The sequence below is a fragment of the Electrona antarctica genome, assembly GCF_951216825.1.
Source record: "Electrona antarctica genome assembly, contig: scaffold_147, whole genome shotgun sequence".
NCBI classification, from domain to species: Eukaryota; Metazoa; Chordata; class Actinopteri; order Myctophiformes; family Myctophidae; genus Electrona; species Electrona antarctica.
In genome coordinates this window covers 195,001-204,616 of record NW_027638202.1, presented here as the reverse complement: position 1 = coordinate 204,616, position 9,616 = coordinate 195,001, and positions in this window count along the sequence as shown.

Sequence of the window (9,616 nt, the reverse complement as noted above, 5' to 3'; positions counted from 1 at the left end):
TACAGAACAATAGAACAACACATGGTGATACATCACATAAAGAACAATAGAACACATGGTGATACATCACATAAAGAACAATAGAACAACACATGGTGATACATCACATAAAGAACAATAGAACAACACATGGTGATACATCACATACAGAACAATAGAACACATGGTGATACATCACATAAAGAACAATAGAATTACACATGGTGATACATCACATAAAGAACAATAGAACAACACATGGTGATACATCACATACAGAACAATAGAACACATGGTGATACATCACATACAGAACAATAGAACACATGGTGATACATCACATACAGAACAATAGAACACATGGTGATACATCACATACAGAACAATAGAACAACACATGGTGATACATCACATAAAGAACAATAGAACAACACATGGTGATACATCACATACAGAACAATAGAACACATGGTGATACATCACATACAGAACAATAGAACACATGGTGATACATCACATACAGAACAATAGAACAACACATGGTGATACATCACATAAAGAACAATAGAACAACACATGGTGATACATCACATACAGAACAATAGAACGCATGGTGATACATCACATACAGAACAATAGAACAACACATGGTGATACATCACATAAAGAACAATAGAACAACACATGGTGATACATCACATACAGAACAATAGAACACATGGTGATACATCACATACAGAACAATAGAACACATGGTGATACATCACATACAGAACAATAGAACACATGGTGATACATCACATACATAACAATAGAACACATGGTGATACATCACATACATAACAATAGAACACATGGTGATACATCACATACAGAACAATATAACAACACATGGTGATACATCACATACAGAACAATAGAACACATGGTGATACATCACATACAGAACAATAGAACAACACATGGTGATACATCACATACATAACAATAGAACACATGGTGATACATCACATACATAACAATAGAACACATGGTGATACATCACATACAGAACAATATAACAACACATGGTGATACATCACATACAGAACAATAGAACACATGGTGATACATCACATACAGAACAATAGAACAACACATGGTGATACATCACATACAGAACAATATAACAACACATGGTGATACATCACATACAGAACAATAGAACAACACATGGTGATACATCACATACAGAACAATAGAACTACACATGGTGATACATCACATACAGAACAATAGAACAACACATGGTGATACATCACATACAGAACAATAGAACAACACATGGTGATACATCACATACAGAACAATAGAACAACACATGGTGATACATCACATACAGAACAATAGAACAACACATGGTGATACATCACATACAGAACAATAGAACAACACATGGTGATACATCACATGCATAACAATAGAACACATGGTGATACATCACATACAGAACAATAGAACAACACATGGTGATACATCACATACAGAACAATAGAACACATGGTGATACATCACATACAGAACAATAGAACACATGGTGATACATCACATACATAACAATAGAACACATGGTGATACATCACATACATAACAATAGAACACATGGTGATACATCACATACAGAACAATAGAACAACACATGGTGATACATCACATACATAACAATAGAACACATGGTGATACATCACATACATAACAATAGAACACATGGTGATACATCACATACAGAACAATAGAACAACACATGGTGATACATCACATACAGAACAATAGAACACATGGTGATACATCACATACAGAACAATAGAACAACACATGGTGATACATCACATACATAACAATAGAACACATGGTGATACATCACATACAGAACAATAGAACAACACATGGTGATACATCACATACATAACAATAGAACAACACATGGTGATACATCACATACAGAACAATATAACAACACATGGTGATACATCACATACAGAACAATAGAACTACACATGGTGATACATCACATACAGAACAATAGAACAACACATGGTGATACATCACATACAGAACAATAGAACAACACACGGTGATACATCACATACAGAACAATAGAACAACACATGGTGATACATCACATACAGAACAATAGAACAACACATGGTGATACATCACATACAGAACAATGGAACAACACATGGTGATACATCACATACAGAACAATAGAACAACACATGGTGATACATCACATGCATAACAATAGAACACATGGTGATACATCACATACAGAACAATAGAACAACACATGGTGATACATCACACACAGAACAATAGAACAACACATGGTGATACATCACATACATAACAATAGAACAACACATGGTGATACATCACATACAGAACAATAGAAGAACACATGGTGATACATCACATACAGAACACATGGTGATACATCACATACATAACAATAGAACACATGGTGATACATCACATACAGAACAATAGAAGAACACATGGTGATACATCACATACAGAACAATAGAACACATGGTGATACATCACATACATAACAATAGAACACATGGTGATACATCACATACAGAACAATAGAACAACACATGGTGATACATCACATACAGAACAATAGAACAACGCATGGTGATACATCACATACATAACAATAGAACAACACATGGTGATACATCACATACAGAACAATAGAACAACACATGGTGATACATCACATACAGAACAATAGAAGAACACATGGTGATACATCACATACAGAACAATAGAACACATGGTGATACATCACATACATAACAATAGAACACATGGTGATACATCACATACAGAACAATAGAACAACACATGGTGATACATCACATACAGAACAATAGAACAACACATGGTGATACATCACATACATAACAATAGAACAACACATGGTGATACATCACATACAGAACAATAGAACAACACATGGTGATACATCACATACAGAACAATAGAACAACACATGGTGATACATCACATACATAACAATAGAACAACACATGGTGATACATCACATACAGAACAATATAACAACACATGGTGATACATCACATACAGAACAATAGAACAACACATGGTGATACATCACATAAAAAGCAATAGAACAACACATGGTGATACATCACATACATAACAATAGAACACATGGTGCTCCATCACATACAGAACAATAGAACAACACATGGTGATACATCACATACAGAACAATAGAACAACACATGGTGATACATCACATACATAACAATAGAACAACACATGGTGATACATCACATACAGAACAATAGAACAACACATGGTGATACATCACATACAGAACAATAGAAGAACACATGGTGATACATCACATACAGAACAATAGAACACATGGTGATACATCACATACATAACAATAGAACACATGGTGATACATCACATACAGAACAATAGAACACATGGTGATACATCACATACATAACAATAGAACAACACATGGTGATACATCACATACAGAACAATAGAACAACACATGGTGATACATCACATACATAACAATAGAACAACACATGGTGATACATCACATACAGAACAATAGAACAACACATGGTGATACATCACATACAGAACAATATAACAACACATGGTGATACATCACATACAGAACAATAGAACAACACATGGTGATACATCACATAAAAAGCAATAGAACAACACATGGTGATACATCACATACAGAACAATAGAAGAACACATGGTGATACATCACATACAGAACAATAGAACACATGGTTATACATCACATACATAACAATAGAACACATGGTGCTCCATCACATACAGAACAATAGAACAACACATGGTGATACATCACATACAGAACAATAGAACAACACATGGTGATACATCACATACATAACAATAGAACAACACATGGTGATACATCACATACAGAACAATAGAACAACACATGGTGATACATCACATACAGAACAATAGAAGAACACATGGTGATACATCACATACAGAACAATAGAACACATGGTGATACATCACATACATAACAATAGAACACATGGTGATACATCACATACAGAACAATAGAACACATGGTGATACATCACATACATAACAATAGAACAACACATGGTGATACATCACATACATAACAATAGAACAACACATGGTGATACATCACATACAGAACAATAGAACAACACATGGTGATACATCACATACAGAACAATAGAACAACACATGGTGATACATCACATACAGAACAATAGAACAACACATGGTGATACATCACATAAAAAGCAATAGAACAACACATGGTGATACATCACATACAGAACAATAGAACAACACAATGTAATACATCACATACAGAACAATAGAACAACACATGGTGATACATCACATACAGAACAATAGAACTACACATGGTGATACATCACATACAGAACAATAGAACAACACATGGTGATACATCACATACAGAACAATATAACAACACATGGTGATACATCACATACATAACAATAGAACAACACATGGTGATACATCACATACAGAACAATAGAACAACACATGGTGATACATCACTATTCGACTTATAACCGCATATACCCGAAAATGCACGTGCATGTGCGGGCGCACTCAGATCTCGCTTATAGCGCCACCTAGCCCCCAACCGGCCCTGTTTACACATTCACCCATTCACCCACATAATGTCCCTTTAAAGGTGTCCCAGAGTCAAAGTATCCCAAAGTAATCCCCAAAGAGTATCCGAGTACTCCGAACGTTGTAGATCTTCTCTTTTGTTAAATCAAGTAGTCCTCAAAGTTATAAAACCAAAAGGTAATGCAGCTCACTGAAAAAAATAAAACTATATCCTCCTCACCCAACCTTTAAGTCAGGAGTCCTCGGCTGCTTCCTTTGTTCACAAACACTGGATTGTTTGCTTAGAGTTCAAAGCTTCAGAAATGAATTCAAAGCTTCAGAAATGAATTCAAAGCTTCAGAAATGAATTCAAAGCTTCAGAAATGAATTCAAAGCTTCAGAAATGTCCACCAAACTTTACTTCTTCTTCCCACACCTAAAGTTCTGGTCAAACTGCGTGTTGGTTTGAGTTCAGTTCTGAAGGATTAGATTAAAAACAGTGTGTTTGACAAACAGTAACAACCACCAAACACTCTTCTAACTGCCTCAGAATGGAAGGCTCGGCGCCTCACTTCCTGTTCCTTTATAGTTCACTTCCTGGAATTGGAACTATTCCTGGAACTATATTACTTACATACATTTCCCCACAGCTCCCCCTATGACCAAACTACTAACTACATTTCAGTGTTAAATATTCAACCATAGTTTCCCCAGTATGTTTCATTTTAACCAATAGATTCCCTTGTTATTCCCCAGTATGTTACATTTTAACCAATAGATTCCCTTGTTATTCCCCAGTATGTTTCATTTTAACCAATAGATTCCCTTGTAATTCCCCAGTATGTTTCATTTTCTTTCAGGAAATACATTATGTCGCTCATTTTATGTGGCAGTGTCACAGCGGTATAAATTGAATGCTGCTGACTTATAATTTGCTCCTGGATAAATCGGCCAACGAAATAGTTAAAATGGGTTTTGGTGTGTATTCTGTTCAGGCCTGAGTTCTGATTAACACCTGTCATGTGTGCTGGGGAGGGATCACATGACAGGAGAACCGTTGTGTATCCCACTTTGTATTAGTGTGTCTGCCAGTGGTCGTGAATCTGACTGTTTAGTAGGTTTGTGTCTGCCAGTGGTCGTGAATCCCACTGTTTAGTAGGTCTGTGTCTGCCAGTGGTCGTGAATCTGACTGTTTAGTAGGTCTGTGTCTGCCAGTGGTCGTGAATCCCACTGTTTAGTAGGTCTGTGTCTGCCAGTGGTCGTGAATCCCACTGTTTAGGAGGTTTGTGTCTGCCAGTGGTCGTGAATCTGACTGTTTAGTAGGTTTGTGTCTGCCAGTGGTCGTGAATCCCACTGTTTAGTAGGTTTGTGTCTGCCGGTGGTCGTGAATCTGACCGTTTAGTAGGTCTGTGTCTGCCAGTGGTCGTGAATCTGACTGTTTAGTAGGTTTGTGTCTGCCAGTGGTCGTGAATCCCACTGTTTAGTAGTTTTGTGTCTGCCAGTGGTCGTGAATCTGACTGTTTAGTAGGTTTGTGTCTGCCGGTGGTCGTGAATCTGACCGTTTAGTAGGTTTGTGTCTGCCAGTGGTCGTGAATCTGACTGTTTAGTAGGTTTGTGTCTGCCAGTGGTCGTGAATCCCACTGTTTAGTAGTTTTGTGTCTGCCAGTGGTCGTGAATCCCACTGTTTAGTAGGTTTGTGTCTGCCGGTGGTCGTGAATCCCACTGTTTAGTAGTTTTGTGTCTGCCGGTGGTCGTGAATCCGACTGTTTAGTAGTTTTGTGTCTGCCGGTGGTCGTGAATCAACACAAACCTACTAAACGGTCAGATTCACGACCACTGGCAGACACAAACCTACTAAACAGTGGGATTCACGACCACTGGCAGACACAAACCTACTAAACAGTGGGATTCACGACCACTGGCAGACACAAACCTACTAAACAGTGGGATTCACGACCACTGGCAGACACAAACCTACTAAACAGTGGGATTCACGACCACTGGCAGACACAGACCTACTAAACGGTCAGATTCACGACCACTGGCAGACACAGACCTACTAAACAGTGGGATTCACGACCACTGGCAGACACAGACCTACTAAACGGTCAGATTCACGACCACTGGCAGACACAAACCTACTAAACAGTGGGATTCACGACCACTGGCAGACACACTAATAAAAAGTGGGATACACAACGGTTCTCCTGTCATGTGATCCCTCCCCAGCACACATGACAGGTGTTAATCAGAACTCATACAACAAAAATGTTGTGTCAAACCATGTGACTCCCATTGGAAATTAATTGCAAGTCTCATGTATCAGCTATAGGCCTACAACAATCTGTTGTGACAGTGTGAGTGAAGCCTAAGGCCTGACTCACACGTGCACAACAGATTGATGTATAGCTGATGCATGAGACTTGTTTACTGATGGAAGCTCACAATGCATTTCCAATGGAAGTCACATGGTTTGACACAACATTTTTTGAGGGGGTGGGGGGCAGTCGAAACACAGCCGAAAGCCGTACAACAGAAATGTTGTGTCAAACCATGTGACTTCCATTGGAAATGCATTGGGGCAAGTTGTAAACAAACCCTTTGTTTACATCAAACCCTTTGTTTACATCTAGCATGCAACAATGTTGTATGCTAGATGTAAAGGTGTGAGTCAGGCCTAAGACTAAATATACTGACGATTTCGTCAACAAATACAAACTAGACTGAAGGGACTAGTGGACAAGAGATCCAGTATAAGTCATTTTACACTTGGTTGCATGCTGAAAATAGCAGATCTACAAGTTCACAACGCGTCGCGCTGTGAGCTTGTAGATCGGCTATGTTCAGTGAAAAAACACGATGGCATCAAGGCCTGCCAAAATACATTTTATACATTTCTTTAATACATTGTATTTATCCTTTTATTTCTTCTTGCTATATTTTAACTATTTATTTTAAATGCAAAATGCAAGGAATTGTTTCTGTTTTATTGGCATATTCGAAATAAACATGACAAAAAAAAAAGTCAATCTATTCTGGTCTCAGTTCCACATCACATCATCCCTGTGTGTGTGTGTGTGTGTGTGTGTGTGTGTGTGTGTGTGTGTGTGTGTGTGTGTGTGTGTGTGTGTGTGTGTGTGTGTGTGTGTGTGTGTGTGTGTGTGTGTGTGTGTGTGTGTGTGTCTGCCTACATCTGTCTCCTTTGTTTCCTCTGTTCTTTGTCTCTCAGCCACTTTGCGACTAGATCACATTCACTATTTTATTTATTTATTCTTTATTTAACAGGGAAGTAGCTGAGCACAGGTGCTCATTTTCAGCAACGCCCTGCATGCACATAGAAACACACAGCCAGACGCACACACACACACACACACACACACACACACACACACACACACACACACACACACACACACACACACACACACACACACACACACACACACACACACATTAAAACCTGGGAGCTGACCAGTACAACCACAGTCTTATATTGTTGGCCACTAAGCAGCTCCAGGGGGAGCAGTTGGGGGTTCAGTGCCTTGCTCAAGGGCACTTCAGCGGTGTTGGGTGAAAGATGACAATCACTTCCCCACCCAGATTTTTCCTTCCCGTCCGGGAATCGAACCGGCAACATTTCGGCAACAAGGGCGCTCCTCTAACCCTTAGGCCACCGTTGCCTCCATATATGGTCACGCCTCGTTAGTCACCCACGTCTCCATATATGGTCACACCTCGTGACAGTTATCTATCACCGCATGTCCTAAAGACAGAACTGCAGACAGGAAGTGACATATATATATCACAGGAAGTGACAGAGGTGACTGCGGTCTGTGGCAGAAGGTCAAAATGTCTCCATCAAAGGTTGTCAATACTGGAATTATATGAGATCCCTGTCACTCTGAGGGATCTAGTGGATCACTCTGAGGGATCTAGTGGAATGAGATCCCTGTCACTCTGAGGGATCTAGTGGAATGAGATCCCTGTCACTCTGAGGGATCTAGTGGAATGAGATCCCTGTCACTCTGAGGGATCTAGTGGAATGAGATCCCTGTCACTCTGAGGGATCTAGTGGAATGAGATCCCTGTCACTCTGAGGGATCTAGTGGAATGAGATCCCTGTCACTCTGAGGGATCTAGTGGAATTAGTTCCCTGTCACTCTGAGGGATCTAGTGGAATGAGATCCCTGTCACTCTGAGGGAGATCCCTGTCACTCTGAGGGATCTAGTGGAATGAGATCCCTGTCACTCTGAGGGATCTAGTGGAATGAGATCCCTGTCACTCTGAGGGATCTAGTGGAATGAGATCCCTGTCACTCTGAGGGAGATCCCTGTCACTCTGAGGGATCTAGTGGAATGAGATCCCTGTCACTCTGAGGGAGATCCCTGTCACTCTGAGGGATCTAGTGGAATGAGATCCCTGTCACTCTGAGGGAGATCCCTGTCACTCTGAGGGATCTAGTGGAATGAGATCCCTGTCACTCTGAGGGAGATCCCTGTCACTCTGAGGGATCTAGTGGAATGAGATCCCTGTCACTCTGAGGGATCTAGTGGAATGAGATCCCTGTCACTCTGAGGGAGATCTAGTGGAATGAGATCCCTGTCACTCTGAGGGATCTAGTGGAATGAGATCCCTGTCACTCTGAGGGATCTAGTGGAATGAGATCCCTGTCACTCTGAGGGATCTAGTGGAATGAGATCCCTGTCACTCTGAGGGATCTAGTGGAATGAGATCCCTGTCACTCTGAGGGAGATCCCTGTCACTCTGAGGGATCTAGTGGAATGAGATCCCTGTCACTCTGAGGGAGATCCCTGTCACTCTGAGGGATCTAGTGGAATGAGATCCCTGTCACTCTGAGGGAGATCCCTGTCACTCTGAGGGAGATCCCTGTCACTCTGAGGGATCTAGTGGAATGAGATC